At 40.9% G+C, this 15,893-nt stretch overlaps 1 protein-coding gene across 3 annotated transcripts in view; it reads right to left on the bottom strand.

Moving 5' to 3' along the window:
• Positions 1-15,589, bottom strand: part of USF3 (upstream transcription factor family member 3) — a 50,602-nt gene extending 35,013 nt beyond the window's left edge. For all 3 annotated transcript variants that reach the window (XM_081796912.1, XM_081796919.1, XM_081796937.1), the window contains exon 1: positions 15,312-15,589. The gene's annotated coding sequence lies outside the window, so the exon portion shown is untranslated. The remainder of the gene's footprint in view (positions 1-15,311) is intronic.
• Positions 15,590-15,893: the final 304 nt, after the last annotated feature.

The following is a 15,893-nucleotide window of genomic DNA, read 5'->3' as shown; positions in this document are numbered from 1 at the left end:
CATCACTTGACCAGAATCCACAAGAATCACTGTTGACATTCTTACAGATTTCTTAGGATTTTTTTTCTGCATTCACCTGATTTTTTACAAATGTTAGATCATAAGCAATTTTGTATTCTGCATTTTACTTAAGGTGAGCATTTCTGTCATTAAATATACAAAATCATGATTATCGCTTTTATGTTTGACATCATGGATGCATATGCTCTAATTTCTATCATCTTATTTAATGCTTTAGGCATCTTTGCTCTCTGTATTTTGCTATATATTTTTGCATTTATCATCTTCAGCATATTTTAGGTTAACAATCCTCTACCTGGAATGTCCTATTACCTGGTCTACCTGGTCCGACTCATTAAATCATGAAATCTGGCACATCTGTATTATATAGTTCAGGGATAGCACCGGGGTGCTTTTCATAGCCCCAAGAATCCTTCCTCTATGTGTTTGGTTTCAGCAGCTGCTTTCCATCTTGGTGGGCAGTTGGGGACTTATTTATGAATGTGCTATGTTGTCTTCTGCTTTGTGTTACTGCTATCAGAAGTCCTAACTTCTTTTGCCATTACGGAAATCTTACATCCTTTAACATCTGTTGACTCCTTCCTGTCAATCACATCACCAACATGCTTGGTGCTATCAGTCAGGGTGGTTCCTAAATGCCAACCCGGAGATACTACAATATATATAAGAAAAGGAAATTAATGAAGTCCTGCCACGGAGCTTTCACTGTGAAGTTGAGTCAAACTGTACCTCAAGAACAAGAAATAAGCCAAAGGTTTTAAATGTTTATTTACAAACTATACAAGTAACCAATCTATATAAAAATTATTTTCAAAGAGTACAGAAATATATAAAGTTAAACAGAAAAGTTACTCAGCTCTACAATCATGCTTTCCAGGAATACCCACTGTAAACAGTTTGGAATTTGTCAGACCCTTTTCTTGCTCTTGTCCATACAAACTACAAACACTCCTAGCTAAAAAATTATAACTAAATTCCATGCATTAAATTTTTAAAAATTCAGGGCGCCTGGGTGGCTCAGTCAGTGGAGCATCCAACTCTTGATTCTGGCTCAGGTCATGATCTCGGGGTTGTGGGATAGAGCCCCATGTCAATCTCCACACTCAGTGGGGAAGTCTGCTTGAGATTCTTTCTCTCACTCTCCCTCAGCCCCTCCCCCACTTCTAAATAAATAAATAAATCTTTAAAAATTTCGATTGCAAAAGGAATCCTTGCTCTCTGTAAAAATTTTAAACAGCACAGATGTATATGAAGTATCAATGCCCCTCTGCTTTTAACAGTCTGGTGATATCAATTCCAGACGTTTTTCCCTATATAAGCCCAAGCAATTACTTATGTACATATTAGTAACTGTTACACTTAAAGGACAGGACACATAAAATGCAAATACTATAAAATATCTTCCATTGCCAGTTCAAATCTCTGTGGGGTGATCCTGCTCCTTGGATAAAATTTAGGGTGGATCCCATGACTTTCCTGATCACAGTTTTATAATAAAAATCCTCTAGTCATTTTTAGTCACAGTCACTGAGAATATATCAGTATGGTTCTTTTGATGCAGGTAATGCCTCTCTCCCTACTGTCTCTTACATTCTCTCCCCCATCGCCAACTTCTGCCTCTGTCCTTAAGGCTCCAGTCTCTCCTTGGGTGCCTGGGTGGCTCAGTTGGTTAAGCGACTGCCTTCAGCTCAGGTCATGATCCTGGAGTCCCAGGATCGAGTCCCGCATCCGGCTCCCTGCTCAGCAGGGAGTCTGCTTCTCCCTCTGACCTTCCCCCCCTCTCATGCTCTCTCTCTCTCATTCTCTCTCAAATAAAGAAATAAAATTAAAAAAAAAAAAAAGGCTCCAGTCTCTTCCTTCTGAGGTAGCCCTGCCCCTGATGGAAGGCCTGTGGCAGAGTGCCCAGACCAGCTCCTCATAACATACTGTGGACCCATGTCTGGTACCCCTCTGATGCAACAACAACTAGAAATTTACCATACAAGTCATATTCATGTATGTGCAAAAGGACATTTATTCAAGGATATTCTTTACAAAATTGTTTCAAGTAGCAAAGGACAAGGAAACACTCCAAAGGCTCATCAAAAACATGATTTTTTTTTTTTTTAAGGAGAATGATTGGGGCACTTAGGTGACATAGTCGGTTAGGAGGCTGACTCTTGGTTTCGGCTCAGATCGTAATGTCAGGGTTTTGAGATCAAGCCCTGTGTTGGACTCCATGCTCAGCAGGGAGTCTGTTTGGGACTCACAGTCTCTCTCTCCCTCTGCCCCTTCCCCGCCAAAATAAATAAATAGGGATGCCTGGGTGGCTCGGCTGATTGAGCGTCCAACTCTTGGTTTCAGCTCAGGTCATGATCTCAGGGTCATGTGACTGAGTCCCTGCGCTGGGGCTCCGTGCTCAGCAAAGAGTCTGCTTGAGATTTCTCTTCCTCTTGCCCCTCCCCCACCACAAGCTCTTTCTCTCAAATAAATACATAAAATCTTTTAAAAAATAATAATAAATTGGGGCGCCTGGGTGGCTCAGTCGGTTAAGCGTCTGCCTTTGGCTCGGGTCATGATCCCAGGGTTCTGGGATCGAACCCTCATTGGGCTCCCTGCTCAGCAGGGAGTCTGCTTCTCCCTCTCCTTCTGCCTCTTCGCCCTTCTCGTGCTTTCTCTCTCTCTCTCTCAAATAAATAAATAAAATCTTTAAAAATAATAATAATGATAATAAATCTTGAAAAAAATGAATGATTAAATGTCACAGTATTATTTTGAATTATCTGAAAATTGCCCATATTTGACCTTTTCTGACATTAGAAACTACAATTTCAGATGGTTCAGACTAAAATAGACTGAATCATAATATCTAAATATTCAATCTAAATATATGTATATGTGTATACATATATGTATAATATAAATGTATGTATATAGGTATAATATATACATATGTGTGTATATATATATGTGTATATATATATATAATTAAAAATGGGCTGTATTGTGTCTCCCCCAAATTCATATGTTTAAGTCCTAAACCCCAGTCTCTGGAATGTAACTTTATTTGGAGATAGGGTATTTAAAGAGGTAATAAAGTTAAAATGGGTCATTAGGGTGGGCCCTAATCTAGTATGACTGGTGTCAAGAAAAGGAAATTAAGGGGTACCTGGGTGGCTCAGTCATTAAGCATCTGCCTTCGGCCCAGGTCATGATCCCAGGGTCCTGGGATCGAGCCCCACGTCAGGCTCCCTGCTCAGTGGGAAGTCTGCTTCTCCCTCTCCCTCTGCCTCTACTCGTACTCTCTCACTCACACTCTCTCTCAAATAAATAAAATCTTAAAAAAAAAAAAAAGAAAGAAAAGGAGATCAAAACACAGACCACAGACATGGGACATGGGAACTACCAAGTGAGGATACTGCAAGAAGGCAACCATCTACAAGCCAAGATGAGAGGCCTCAGAAGAAACCAAACCTGCTGACCCCTTGATCTTGGACTTCTAGCCTCCAGAGCTATAAGAAAATAAATATTTCTTGTTTAAGCCACCCAGTCTGTGCTATTTTATGGCAGTCCTAGCAAACTACATTTTATATATAATATATATAAATATACATATAGTGTATATACACACACACATATACATATGTATGTATATATTTCTTAATTTAAAAACTTATACATAATACCTATCCTTTGGGATGGGGAGAAGAATATATATGTATATGTTAACAACTGCACAGAATTTCTCTGGAAGGATCACCTCTGAAGAGTGGAATGAGGGAAAGGGCATAAGAAAGACTTACTGTATACCCTCATATAGAATTTTAACCTTTTGCCACATGTATGCATTTTCTCTTCTACAGTATGAATTAACTTTTCAGTCTTTCTAATATATGCATTTAAGACTATAATATTTGCTCAAGGTACAATTTTATCAATAGCCCATAGATTTTAATATACAATATTTTCAATAGTCATTAATTTCTAATAGTATGTAGCTTCAGCTAAATTCTAAATTATTTTTTAAAATATTATACTGGGAAAAAAAAAGTAAATATTACCCCTAACTCCCTTTTTTGTGGAGAGAAAAATTAAAGTCCCCACTACTACCTATTTCATTTTACTCTCTCCCAGTTGGGAATCAATCTGATTATCAATTTTCTTCATCCTTCTTCAGATCATCTATATATATGTATTATCATATTATCACATGCACATAAACTTTTTATAAAAATGGAATCATGCTACATATGTCACTCTGAAACACGCTTTATTTTTACTAAGAAATATAGACATCTTTCTAGGTAAGTACAAATCAATTTCCCTTATTCTTTCTAATACCTACATAGTGTTATGCAGCACAAAGCCATAATTTATTTAGCTGTTCCCCATTGACCAATACTCATTTTTTCCCTCTTCCCCTCTTATTTTTGCTACTAAAAACAATCCTGACAAAAGGACTGCAATCAGTATCTATTGCTTAACTTGCATCTCCTTGATGACTAGTGAGGCTGAATACCCTTTCACATACTATGAATCATTTATATTTCTTTTTCTGTGATTTGCTTTTTATTATCTTGACTTTTGCTTCCTTGTAATTTCAACTCTTACATCCTCTCCAACCTGAGTTGAGATAAAAAGTTTTCCAAGTAGTTTTCTTTCTTTTTTGGCTCCCCTTTTGTTAATTTATATATGTGAACTATTTCCTTGTATTATGATTGGCAACAAATAGTATCTAATTTTTAGGGGTGCCTGGCTGGTCAGGTGGTGAAGCTTGTGCCTCTTGATCTCCAGGTCGTGAGTTTGAGCCCCACACTGGGTGTAGAGATTACTTAAATAAATAAACTTAAAAAAAAAAGAATTTGAGGTTTTCCTTGTAGCCCTCTTACATGATATATTTTTGTTAAGTGTTATATGAGTATTTGAGAAGAGTGTGTATTATTAGCTCCTTAGGCATAAAGTCATAGTAAATATTTTTAAAAGTTAATGTTTGCTCTTTGAAATAAACTTTGATAACAAATTACTGTGTATTTTCTTCTACTCAACATTTGCCCAGGGTATGCCTATGTGTATTTTATTTTTAAACTGTCTGCATTATTTTGTTTTATATTTGTCTGAAGTAACCAAATTTGGTTCTACACAATCTAAGAGCCTTTTTTAAAAAAAGAAGAAAAAAAGAGAGAATTTATTCCAGTCATATTTATTGTAAATATTGTTCCATATGCTCATATTCTGTTCTCTCTCTCCTCCCACCCCCCTTTTATACTTTTCCTTGCCTGATTTTTTATTTTCCTCAATACCTGTTTTCCTTTTTTATCTGTTTGATTTATGAATTTCCCTAACAATTTTAAGAAACATACTATAGTGCACACTTGCTCTTTTCTCCTCTCTACTTCATGAAATTCCCCAATTTTCACTTAGGTATGTACCTCTAACTCAGCCCTTGTGCTTCACTGGTAGTCACTGGCATGTCTTGGCAAGTGACTTTTTGCTGGGCAGAGTGACTAGTCTCAGACTGGTCCAAACATAACAAACCTCAGGACTTTTCTTTGATGGTGTGGGTAGCTATGCTCTTTCCCTTTCCAATTTTTTGGAAAATTTCTCTTTAAGAGAAAGCATATAATTTCAAATACAGACATCTTGCGAAAGAAAGAAGCCAGTTCGGAGATGAAAGTGTACACAAAGAAAAGCAAAGCTGAGAGGACAAAACTGAGAGAAAAGGAATTGCTTATCAATAACCTAAAGTATCTTAATATTAAAATTTAAATCTATTTTCCTCCTATTAAAAACAGTATCTATGGTCTCCTCCCCTCCCACCACAAAAGTTTTAACAGTTCTATATGTTACCCACCAACTGCCCACCGACCATCTCCCATGCCAAGCACTTACTGCAACCATGTAGAATTTTAGCTTTAGAGTGGTTCTCCTCCTAGATCTATTTTGCATGTCCAACAGTTCATAATTCTCTTCTTTGTCCTTTTGTACCTTATTTAAGAACTCCTTGGTTTAATTATCTAGTTCATTAATTTAGTCATCTAGTAAAACCATGCTGCTATTCGACCTGCTATTGAAGTTTTTATTTCAGAAAACATGTTTCCAAATTTCCAAAAACTTTCTTATTCTCATTTCTTTTTCATAGCACCCATTGCTATTTTACGGAAATTACATGCTCTCAAATATTTTAGCATTATTTTGGACAAAAATGTTATCTTTTGTCCATTACAATTCGTTTTCTCAAAGATCAACTCTTTTTGTTCAGCTTCTTTTGTTCACTCTTTCATCCTATTGGTTTTACCTTAAATATTTAGTGAGGATCAGTTAACTGAATTGGCAGATAAAGTTGGTTTCCCTAACACAATGATTCTTAATTCTGGATGCATTAGAGAAATCATCTTTTTAAAGAAAGCTCCTACTTGATTTTAATGTGCATCCACCACTAAGAACTAATACTTTAATACATGTAAAAATCATTCTTCTCCCTGCCATGAATGTGCATGCTGATTATAAGAGTTCTGGCTGTCAAAAGTATCACACACTGACGGAGAAGTTGAACGACTAGATGGGTGCCTTCCGAAGGAAGGAGCTCCACATTCACAGTGACAACCAGAAGTTCTCTAAAGTATAACCCTGATTCTCTCCCTGACCCTAAAGCCCATGATGGAAACACCCTCAATTTATATAAATATGTTCTAATAGCTTAGCTCTGCAAGTTAACACTGTAATTAGGTATCCGAATTGGTCCCGCTACGGTTGTTCTGAAGTCTGCTAATTAATTACCTTTGACCACTGCTATGGTCTAAATGTTTGTGTTCCCCCAAAATTCATATGCTGAAATCCTAACCCCCAAGGTATTAGGAGGTAGGGCCTTTGGGAAATGTTTAGATCATGAGGGCAAAGTCCTCGTGAATGGGATTAGTGCCCTTATGAAAGAGGGCCCAAAGAGCTTGCTTGCCCCTTCCACCCCGTGAGGGGTACAGCATGAAGTAGGTAGTCTGCAACCTGGAAGAAGGCCTTCACCAGAATCCAACCATGCTGGCACCATGATTTGGATGTCCAGCCTCCAGAACTGTGAGAAATAAGTATCTGTTGTTTACAAGCCACCCAGTCTATGATATTTTGTTATAGCAGCCTGAACGGACTAAGACATCCAACCTCTATCCACTTCTCCTTTTCAAAGTCTCTGAGCTTTGGGATTTTCCAGAATTGCAGTGGGAAAACTCACTTTCCTACTGTTTCACCTTTAAGTCTATATTGGATTGCAGATTTCCCCACACTGTATGGTTTTGCCATCAACTTGATCCCATATGCTTTGCATTTTTCATAAATTCCTCCATCTTTTGATCTTTAGACAACACCCTTCTTCCCAGCTTTTGAACAGTAATAAGGATGTGTCCTTAGTTTCCTATTTTTAATTCTTTTTGTAACTTACCTAGATTTTTTAAAGATTATTTATTTTAGAGGCAGGGAGGGGCAGAGGGAGAAAGAGAGTCTTGAGCAGACTTTGTGCTGAGCAAGAAGCCTGACACAGGGCTCGATCTCATGAACCTGAGATCATGACCTGAGCAAAAACCAAGAGTCGTCGCTCAACTGACCGTGCCACCCAGGCACCCCTAGATTTTCTCATTATACAAATAAAACGTCCCTATATTAAATGAGTCAGATCATACTAAAAGATTTAAGTTATACAAGATGTAGTCTCTCACACCAGCTTTCCTCCTGAAATTTCCTGTTAACATGACACAAGTAATTACGGCTGTATTACTAATTTTCCCTTTCCATACTCTATTCTTTGGAAGTAGGTACTAAGTCTAGCCCACTCAACGAGAGGGGAACTAATCTCCATCTATATCTCTTAGAGAAGGAAGTATCTATATATATTTTTTACAATTATTCTGCAAAGGAGATTTGTCTCTTCTCCCCCAATTTATTTATTCAATCATTTATTTATATCAGTATGGACTCAAGGAAATATTTATTTTATCCTTCGGGTCAAAATAGAATGCTACAGTTATTTCATTGTTGAAATTGTTCAAGCTTTGGCCATTGGACCCTCTTTCGGGCTGGCTCCTATGTCCTTTTCACATGATCCCACCTCTCTCCCACCCCCATTTTTTTTAGTGCTTCCTTACTTTTTGGCACTATTTCATGCTCTGGGCTCATCTTGTGATATATATCCTATTGGTTCTGTTTCTCTGGAGAACCTTAATACAGTAGTTAATCAATAAGTATGCTGGTGAAGGAGTGAATAACTGGGGTAGGGTGCAGGAATTTTTTAAGACCCCAAAAGTAATTCTGAGGCATAACCACCATAATCACTAATACCTCATATACCCGCTACCTCAAATTAATGAATGGATGGTATAGGTGAATGGGAATAGCTCTTGATAGCAGACCTAGAATCAAATCTTTTTTTTTTAAGATTTTATTTATTTATTTAGACAGAGAGAGAGAGAGAGAGCAAGAGAGGGAACACAAGCAGGGGGAGTGGGAGAGGGAGAAGCAGACTTCCCACGGAGCAGGGAGCCTGATGTGGGGCTTGATCCCAGGACCGTGGGATCATGACCTGAGCCGAAGGAAGACACTTAACGACTGAGACACCCAGGCGCCCCCCTAGAATCAAATCTTAAAGCTGGCATTCACTAGCTATTTGGTTTTAAAGTAAGTATTCCTTGGGGTGCCTGGATGGCTCATTCCATGGAGTGTGCAACTCTTGATCTCAGAGTTGTAGGCTCAAGACCCACGGTGGGTATAGAGATTAGTTTAAAAAAAATAAATTTTGGGGGCGCCTGGGTGGCTCAGATGGTTAAACGTCTGCCTTTGGCTCAGTTCATGATCCCAGGGTCCTGGGATAGAGCCCCACATCAGGCTCCTGACTCAGCAAGGAGCCTGCTTCTCCCTCTCCCTCTGCCTCTCTCCCTGCTCATGCTTTCTCTCTCTCTCTCTGTATCTCTGTGTCTCAAATGAATAAATAAAATCTTAAAAAAATACTTTTTTTTTAAAGTTCCTCCATAAAATAAATAAATAAAATAAGTATTTCTTCAAGTCTTGGCATCTTCACATTTAAGACTGAGAAACTATTACCACCCTCTGGGAGGACTGTTATGAGTTTACATGATAATCCATTTAATGGATCAAGCAAAGTGCCTGATACATACCAAGTGCTCAATACACAAGAGTTGCCTTTTTTCCATTTTCCCCCTAATTCACTGGGAGGATGGAGGTCACCTGGTACCAGTTCCTTAACTGTATCCTACATATACCATAACAGACCTCTACCCATGCATCTGTCCTTTCAGCCCACAAGAACTAACTCTTCCATCTATGGAGAAGGACTCTATATTTGATTCCTTTCTCTGTAGCACTTTATTTCCTCCTTAACCATTTCTCTTTTGCTTCCAAAATATGGAGTTTATTAAATTTCACTGCCTTTTCTATCATTCCATTTCTCGCCTACTACTCCTCTGAAACTTCTCATCTTTCCTTCATTGGCCAATCCCTCCTAACCCATGGCAGAGTCTCCTGATTGTTCCCACCAACCAAAATTGCTTTCTTAGAGGTCAAGACTATTGTTCCCCACATAAGAGGTCTTTCTCTGCCTTCCCTCTCCTCTCTGCAGGATTGGAGGCTGCTACTGTCTCCTTTTTCTCCACATTTTCTCTCCTAAATTGTCTTCCTCATCCCCAGTTATGCATCATCTTGCTCTCACATGAATCCTTGTCTCTCACTTTGACTTGCAAGGCTCAGTGCTTTTTGCTTTTCTATTTACTTTCTCTCTACAAAGTTTCAAACTGTTTCTGTGTAAAAGGCATTACCTATTTATAATAAAGCCAACTTTAAACACAGATCTTGATCCAAACCTCTGGTTGGGCAACTTCTCTTCAGAACGTTTCATTTCAAAACCAATTAACAAGTCTTTGCAACATGCTGAATTGCCCTGCCTCTTAAGAGACTTTCTTCTAATTTCTCCATTTTATCAATGACACCAAAAACTTTAACCTGGCTCTAAACCCAAAAGTAATCTGCAAATTTTCTCACCAAATCCTATCAATTCTTTTCACAACGTTCATCTTATCCTGTTTATCCTGTTTATTCCTACCACCTCCTGTTTTACACATGTCTGGCTCTTAACAGTCTTTTTATCTCCCAGTCTTTCCCCTATTCTTCAATGGTTTCATATTCTAATGTCTCAGTAATCTTTTCAAGTCACAGTACTCAGCATGTGCCTCCCCTGCTCTAGAATCTACAGTACTATTTTCCACTATCCACTGGATTGAATCCAAACTCCTGGGTCCTAGCTTTCATGACTCTACCTAACACCACCTTCTTCACGGGCCAGTCTCACTCATCCACTTACTTAATACAACACACACAGGAGCAAGGCTATCAAGCTAATCATGCCATCTACCTTCTCTCCTCTCCAATCCAGACAGGTTCTTCCCTGTGCTCCTTATCAGCTATTTATTTTTTGCTAAATCTATGCTACTTGCCCACCGAAATGACCTTTCCACTTTGCTCTGCTTTTTCAAATACTATTAACCCTTTTTTTTAAGATTTTATTTATTTAGGGGCACCTGAGTGGCTCAGTCAGTTAAACGTCTGCCTTCGGCTCAGGTCATGATCCCAGGGTCCTGGGATCGAGTTCCGCGTTGGGCTCCCTGCTCAGCGGGAAGCCTACTTCTCCCTCTCCCACTCCCCCTGCTTGTGTTCCCTCTCTCGCTCTCTCTCTCTCTCTCTCTGTCAAATAAATAAATAAAATCTTTAAAAGGGAAAGTACAGGAGTATAGATGGAAACTGGAAGAATCCTGGGGTACCTCTTTGTACTACCACTAGCAGCGAAGTTACCAGTAAGCTATTGCTACCCTACACAGGCAAGACCTGTAAGGGCTCAAAGCAATCAGGAATAAAAGTCTGTCTGACTCCAAAGTCCATACTCTTGAACATGCCACTTTCTACTGATATCAATCTACTTGCAGCTCCTTAATCAAGAAATGCTCCCTCTCATTTCCATGCCTTGTACCTGTTAGTTCATATCAACCTTCCAACTGAAAACTTCTAATTATCCTCTTTGAAACTTTCTCTGATTCCTAGAGGTTAGTCCCAAACATCCTGACGTAATACTCCACAATGTCTTAATATGAAATATACTCTACATGCTTACTGGTTTTTCCCACTAGCCTGTAAGGCTTCTAAATGGTAGAAACCACATCTTTTATGTTTGTATCCTCAACAATTAGTACTCAGTATATGGGAGTAATAAATGTCTATTGAAAGAATATCTGGTCTTCCTTTTTTTTTTAAGATTTTATTTATTTGTCAGAGAGAGCAGGCACAAGCAGGGAGAGTGGCAGGTAAAGGGAGAAGCAGGCTCCCCAATGAGCAAGGAGCTCAATGCGGGACTCTATCTCAGGACCCTGGGATCATGACCTGAGCCAAAGGCAGATACTTAACCAACTGAGCCACCCAGGTATCCCAGTATCTGCTCTTTCTTAATTTTCCATAGTATTAACCACTGCATCTTAGATTTGGGGTACTCATATTTAAATTAGCACCTAATGAATACTGTGTTCAGTCCCTTAATTATTTGATATGGTGTTCCCCAATCCTTCCTATAAGTCGAAAAACTTCTTAAGAGCTGAGTTCCCGGGGCCCCTGGGTGGCTTAGTCGTTAAGCATCTGCCTTCGGCTCAGGTCATGATCCCAGGGTCCTGGGATCGAGCCCCGCATCGGGCTCCCTGCTCCACGGGAAGCCTGCTTCTCCCTCTCCCACTCCCCCTGCTTGTGTTTCGTCTCTCGCTGTGTCTCTCTCTGTCAAATAATAAAATCTTAAAAAAAAAAAAAAAGAGCTGAGTTCCCAATGTTTACTATTTCTGTACTCTTTAGCACCTATGAGTATTAGGCACATGGTAAGCACTCAATAAATACTTGATGAATTGAATTTAAAACAGAGTATTAGCACATTAATAGGAGCAATTTATCATGCTCTACCGATCTAATTAAAAGATCTGGCCTTCTGAAGTAGTACAATTGTACTCATATGGAAAATTTAATGAGAAAAAGAAAAATTATCCAATTGGACAGTTAAAAGCTTTTCTCTTAGAGTTCCACAAATATTTTATGGATAACAAGAGTCGACCTTTAGAGCTCAGAGTAAAAGACTCAAGCTATATATCCCCATGCATATTGGAAGTAAGATTACAAGTTTAAGGGGTCTGCCACAACCATAATTACTTAACTTCCACTAACCCTTAACAAATTCATAATAGAAGACATAAAAATATTTAATAGCAAATCAATCAATGTCAAATCAACCTATGCTAAAGGTGTACAGGGCTATCTCTGCATGATATATAACATGGCAGTCATTTACTCATTCAACAAACATTTATTAAGTCCCTATGAATGAGAAGTGCTACGTTAGGTCCTAAAATCACAAAGATAGGAGCGCCTGGCTGGCTCAGTCGGTAGAGCATGCGACTCTTGATCTCAGGGTTGTAAGTTCAAACCCCATGTTGGGTGTAGAGATTACTTAAAAATAAAATCTTTAAAAAAAATAATAAATAAATAAAATTACAAAGATTTAGAGAACACAGTTCCTATGTTGGGGGTTGCAGCTTTGCCATGCTGCAATGGTATCTAAGAATACAATGTGATGGATGTGGAGCCTACTTCAAAAAAAAAAAAAGAGAGGGGTGCCTAGGTGGCTCAGTCGGTTAAGCAACTGCCTTTGGCTCAGGTCATGGTCCCGGGGTCCTGGGATGAGTCCCACATATCGGGCTCCCTGCTCCGCAGGGAGGCTGCTTCTCCCTCTCCCTCTGCCGTTCCCCCTGTTTGTGCACTCTCTTTCTCTCTCTGTGTCAAATAAATAAATAAAATCTTAAAAAAAAAAATAGAATACAACGTGAAACATACCACAGGAGTTGCTCAACATGGAGGTTCTAGGTAGCGTCTGGTGGAAAAGGTGGATAAACACATACCTTTGGCAATGTGATTAGCCTTAACCCAGAAATAAGTACAAGATGTTATGAGGCCACAGAGGATAAAATAATTAACCTACTGAAGAAATCAGGAAAAGATATGGAAAACACTGACATCCATACATACATGGATTCAATGCAAGTCAAGGTGTGAGAAAGCTACAAAAGAAACATCTGAAATAGAATCAAACCTGAAACTAGAGTTGCAAGCAGGGTCAGAAGGATTCCAAAGCAAACCAATCCAACTCATAGCAAACCACTGTAGAAGAGCCAAAAAGTAAAATACGCTTTGCTGTTAAGCTTGAGAGTAATGAAACACATACACAAAAGAAATTAAACCACCACACGGTATAAGTATAAAAGGATTCCTTTAAACAATATATGGCATAAAAGTTCAAAGGGAGCCGATCACTAAGAGTTAGAGAGAGCTATCAGGAAAACCTTCATAAAAGTAGAGCTAGAACTATCATCGGTGGGGAGAGGAGCACAAGGAGGGCTGTCCACATGCTGAGAAAGACCAATGTCATTAACAAAAGCAGAGATCTGAACTACACAGTTGTGGGACCGTGAGGAGGTCCAAGGATTTGGAAGCACTGTGTAAAAACTGCACACACGAATGAAGGCCTGATTTAGCAGAGCCTGGAACACAAGCCTAGTGGCTTGGACACTGTTCTAGGCTCAGTAGTTGTCAACCATGCCTGCTAAATAGAAACACCTGGGGAACTTTAAAAATTATACCTCTGGCAGCTGATTACCTGTTGAAGCTTATCTTCTAACCTGAGTTAAACATTCTGTTTTCTTAGTGTTTCTTTTCCCTTGTTGACAATGCTAAGCTCTGAAAATTAGAAAATAACCCATCAATTTCTCTCCACATGACGGGTCCACTGACTGCACAGTCTGAAACTTAGAATTTTATTTCCATGATGTCCTACAGACAACTAACTTAGAAAATAAATATTTCAATCCTATGCTGCCCTTATATCCCTGCAGTGAAGTGTTTCCACATTAAGGAATGTTCTAGGCTGCATCCATGTTTGGATTTTACAAAATTTCTCTTTTAAATATAGAGAGAGTGTAATACCTACATATACAAGAGTCTTATTACTTAGGCCACAGCAAAATGTGAGATTAAGTATTCATTCTTGTAGTACCAGAGACATTATATACTATTCTTGGTTTCAGATGTGCAATGATTACAAAGTATTTTGATTATTTTGTAACACATACTGTCAGAATACTTCACAAATAAAAGGGAAACAACAAATGTATCCCATACAATAACTCTGTGCTACATTAACCAGTGTTTGTGGGAGAAAAAAATCATCAAGATGTTTAGAGAGTATGACAGCCGGTTGACCCTTCAAAAAGAGCAGGTTGGTTGGTTTGCTCACTTGTTTTTAAAGAAAAAGCAAATATGCTTCAGGGTCCATGTTACTCACCAAAGTGTCTATTCAGGAAATGTGTACTTGGCTTATAGGTAAGCAACTGTCTTCTTTATGCGAAATTAAGTTAGCCACAACTATCTTATTTTTGGTGGTGTTAGGTCACTACATCTACTTAATGGTAAAAATGGTGTGGAGAACATAAGTTGGAAGACCATAGCACACACACAGGTAGGTTTGTGCAGTTTCTTATTTGCAGATAAAGTTGATAAACTCGAAAGACCATATCCCAACGGAACCGTGGGGCGGGGAGGGGGCAGTGAGTACAGGAAAATCCAACAATCAAAATGTGAAACATGAAAAAGAAATATGGAGCCATATTTCAAGAGCTGACCATTCGCTTGTACCGATCCTATTTAAAAAGGAAAAGAAAAGCTTCTAAAAAGAAAACGCAAACTTAACTCTGACTATAGGGGTGAGACTTAAAAAGCAAGTCGCATGAGTCTGACCAGTGGGTCCGAGGAAAAATCAGAGAGCAAGGAAAGAAGAGGGGACGAAGGAGACAGGAAAAGGTGAAGGAGTCAGGCAAAGGCCATCCGGTGTGAACCTGGATGCCCGGGTCTTTATGCACGCAGGGCAGCGTGGAGCCTCTCTCGCCCCGTGCGTATCTGGGGGCCGGGCCGCAGCGCGAGTCCCCCACCCCCCTGGCACCAGGGGGCGCGGGGCGCCGGAGGTCGGGGAGAAGAAGGGCAGGCGCAGCGCCCACACTCGCACCCCACCGGGCTCTGCACTCAGGGGTCCCCAGGAAGGAAACACACTCTGAGCAGCCCTAGTCTCCGGGACCGGGAGGGGGTGGGTGGAGCAGAGCCCGGAGCCGCCCCCCGGAGCCGCCCCCGCAGCCCCGGCCCCCGCCCCCCGCCCCGGCTGTCAGCGGCCCCCTCCCGCAGTCACTCACCCGCGGGCTGCGCGGTCTCGGCCGCGGCGGCAGCGGCGGCGGCGACCCCCGCCTGGGTCATGATCCCAAGCGGGTACGGCAGGGGTGTCCGACCGCTCGGGCGAATCTCTCCGTCCGCGGCCGCCGCCTGCTCCTCTGGGGCTGGGGGAGCGCGGGCCCAGGCCCTCCTCTCCCCCCGCCCCCGCCGCCTCTTCTTGCGGCCACCGCCGCCGCTGCGAGCCCGAGCCCTCAAGGCCGGAGACCCGGCGGCAGAGCGGCCTCAACTTTCCCAGCCCCCCTCCCCCCGCCCCTCCCCGCCCCTCCCGCGGCCGCCGCTCGGCACGCGAACAGCCTACCCTGAGTGCGCCGCGCTCCCGCCCCTGCCACTCAGCCCACCAACCCGGCCCCGGGGAGGCTGCCCTGGTAGCCAATCAGAACCCGGACGCCGATGCGCTAGGCTAGAGGGCGGGAGGAGATGGAGGGAAAACCGAAGAGTGAACGGGCCTCGGGCGGCCCAATGAGGAGGGCCGGGGGGCGGAGGTGTGCAAGTTGGGTTGAAGGAACAGGAAATATTCTTAAAGGTAGAGTGATAGGCAGCGAGAA

Source organism: Leptonychotes weddellii, chromosome 1 (genome assembly GCF_054177405.1).
Source record: "Leptonychotes weddellii isolate Sample4059 chromosome 1, ASM5417740v2, whole genome shotgun sequence".
Taxonomy (NCBI): Eukaryota; Metazoa; Chordata; class Mammalia; order Carnivora; family Phocidae; genus Leptonychotes; species Leptonychotes weddellii.
The sequence above is the reverse complement of the archived record's forward strand: the minus strand, read 5'-3'. Positions and strand labels throughout refer to the sequence as shown.